We start from the raw sequence: 3,319 nt of genomic DNA, 5'->3' as shown, positions 1-3,319 counted from the left end.
TCATTCTTACTCGGAGTCTTTCCTTATAATCTCGGGTCTGGTCTTTATTTACTTGGCTCCGTGTTTTCCTTTCTATGCACCACGATAAACGTCGGATCTGTTCCAGAAGCGTCTCCGGGCGTTTGATGATCGTCACCGGGAATCCACTCTTTACCATGTCATCTGTTGCCTCCTCCACCGAGCCGTATAGCACTGTTCCCTCAGTATAAAAAACTCTCATCTTTGCTGGAAAAGGAGTTTGGAATCGGATTTTCTTGTCTTTTAAAACAGATTTCACCCCTGCGTATTCCTTTCGCTGCTTTAAAATCTGTGGTGCATAATCATGATCCAAGTTAACTGTCTTGCCTTGGTAGTCAAATCCACGCTTCTGCCAGGTCAATTTCAATATTTCTTCTTTCATTCTGGAACTAGACAGTTTGACAACAATTGACCGTTGCGTCGCTCCTGGCGGTGGTTTTGACATCAAAGCGTGATGTGCTTTTTCCACTCGTAGCTCAGCGGAGTCCAGCAACTCCAGATTCTGTCGTAATAAACTCTCCACAAATACGACCATTGATGTAGAATTGTCTTCCGACCCCTCCTTGACACCGTATATTCGAATGTTTTCTCTTCTAGACCATCCCTCCAGGTCTGTTAGCTTGGCATCCATCTCAATATGCAGTTTGAGCATCTCTGTTACTACTTCCTCATTAGCTTGTACTTGGGTTTCAACATCCACAATTCTTTCTTCTACCTCTTCCACTCGTTGGTTTTGTTTATTTCTTCTCTTTCCTTCCCCGAGAATTAAGGGAATTCAGAAGAGATAACTGTGCACAATTGAATGAAATCAGAGAGGTGTGTCCTATTGCTAGCAAGGGGATGATCTCAGAGCAGCATCTCTGCCCTCGTCTCAGACCACCACTCCAAAGAACCAGCATCCCCCTGCAGTATGTGCACGTGAGTGAGTGTGTGTGGATGTGGGTGTTTGTGTGACTTCCTGCTGATCACAAAGGGTCATCATAGGACTTGTTCTGAATAGTGTTTGTTGCAATGTTTGTAGACACTCCTCGTTCCCTCCCACATGTAAGAGCGGACAGCCTCCATTTCCTGTTGATTAGATCAGAGGTCAGACTAGTTTCACTTTTACAACAGACAAAGCTGCAAGTCTTTCTTACTAAGAAGAGAAATGACGCAGAAGGAAATTAAAATGGATGAAGAAAACATTTCTTGTTCCATCTGTTTGGATCTACTGAAGGATCCGGTGACTATTCCCTGTGGACACAGCTACTGCATGAACTGTATCAAAAGTCACTTTGATGAAGAGGACAGGAAGGGAATCCATAGCTGCCCTCAGTGCAGGACGAACTTCATGCCAAAGCCTGTCCTGGAGAAAAACATTATGTTAGCAGAGTTAGTAGAGGAACAGAAGAATATCTCACCGAGAGTTGCTGAAGTGGATGTTTTACTGTCACCAGCAGAGCCAAAGACCAGAGCTGGATTCTTAAAATATTCACATGAAATCACACTGGATCCAAACACAGCAAACACACATCTGTTATTATCTGAGGGGAACAGAAAAGCAACAATAATGAGACAAAAACAGTCTTATTCTGATCATCCAGACAGATTCACCGGATGGCTTCAGGTCCTGAGTAGAGAGAGTCTGACTGGACGCTGTTACTGGGAGGTGGAGAGGAGGAGGAGTTGGTGTTGCAGTTGCATACAAGAATATCAGCAGAGCAGGGAGCTCAAATGAATGTAAATTTGGATTCAACGACAAATCTTGGTCTTTACGTTATGATTCAAAGGGTTTTCAGTTTTGGCACAATGAAGTCCAAACTGTCCTCTCAGGTCCTCGGTCCTCCAGAGTAGGAGTGTACCTGGATCACAGAGCAGGTATTCTGTCTTTCTACAGCGTCTCTGAAACCATGACTCTCCTCCACAGAGTCCAGACCACATTCACTCAGCCGCTCTATGCTGGACTTGATTTTTTGGATCATGAAGATACTGCAGAGTTCATTACACTGAAATAGACAGAAGCCACTGATGGACAATTGGTTAAAATGTGTGTTTTATTTTCCACTTTTTTTTGTCTACATCATTGTTGAGATGGGAGTTGCTGAGAGCTCACAGTTGTGCTGTTTTTACTTTGCACGGAGATCACCTGTCAGTCACACTGAATAGATGTTCCTTTGACCTTTTGTTATCCGTTTTCTATATTTTCCTAACATTACGTTTATATGCCATTTAAATGTTGTTCTTGTACTAATTAAATGTTAAATATATCAAAAAGAAGTCAAAGTGGCACCAAAAAGTTATTTAACAGTAAATTCAGAAGGTCATATTCATAATACAAAATAACCTCAGTTTGTAAATGTCAAAACAATAAAAGTATTGTTTTGGGAGAATAAACTCACAGATCAAATGTTAGATACTGAAACATTATTTCAGTCCTTCCAAGATACAGAGTTATAATAAAAGTTTGCCAGTTATCTGTCCTGAGTCTGACCACTCTTACATCTGTGTTCTTCATTAACGTCTTGTCTTCAGGCTTATAATTTGGCCGGTTTCTCTTAAATATTTGTGAACTAAAGACAGCTTCAACCCTCTGTGTGTTGACCGCACTGCATTTTCTTGTTAGTAATAGCAACACCATTGTAACGACAGAAATACTAATTAGTTAGATTACTAGTTACTGAAAAACATTTAACGCCATTATTCCCATTTATGCGAATTTACAAAACATTATGTAAAGATTGCTGGTATTTTTGTGCCCTTAAAAAGTGGAAATAATGATGAGAGCTGAATGAATGATAGTGACACGCAGATCTCGTTTTCACTCGTCTGTATTGAGTGTTACAAAAACAACACAACCCAAACCATATTCTCTCTGCATGGATACACTCAGTCTCAGGACCACAGTTTCCAAACTAAGTTGCCCTGTTTTAACTTATGAGAGTATTTAGACGCTGCACAACTTGAACTGTAACATAAGGTAAATACATCTTTTTAACTCACATATGTTAGCTGACACATTCGCTGACTTTCAACAGTAATGAAATAATACTTTATGCGCTGTATATGTCTTTCAGTAGTTAACTTAAATACAGATAGTGGCAGAAAAACTGTCATTCAATAAGGCGGGACACCAGTGAAAGCTAGCTTAAACAGCAACGGAGTTCACCTGAAACTTCTCAGCAAAAACTGTCCACAAGTCACCTCTTTCCTTACAATAAACAATGATGGTGGGCTAATAGTCAACTGTAATACACAGAGTTCTGTGCGTGCAGTTACCTTAAACAGGGGAAACGAGGAGAGATGAATGATGATACTGACACAA

General features: G+C 40.7%; 1 pseudogene; it reads left to right on the top strand.

Moving 5' to 3' along the window:
- The first annotated feature begins 1,111 nt into the window (after nucleotides 1–1,111).
- LOC146713741 (tripartite motif-containing protein 16-like protein) lies at nucleotides 1,112–2,465 on the top strand (annotated as a pseudogene).
- The last annotated feature ends 854 nt before the right edge of the window (nucleotides 2,466–3,319 follow it).

The sequence above is a fragment of the Copadichromis virginalis genome, linkage group LG3, assembly GCF_057382275.1.
Source record: "Copadichromis virginalis isolate Kocher_CV1m ecotype Utaka linkage group LG3, C_Virginalis_male_GT1.1, whole genome shotgun sequence".
Classification (NCBI taxonomy): Eukaryota; Metazoa; Chordata; class Actinopteri; order Cichliformes; family Cichlidae; genus Copadichromis; species Copadichromis virginalis.
The sequence above is the reverse complement of the archived record's forward strand: the minus strand, read 5'-3'. Positions and strand labels throughout refer to the sequence as shown.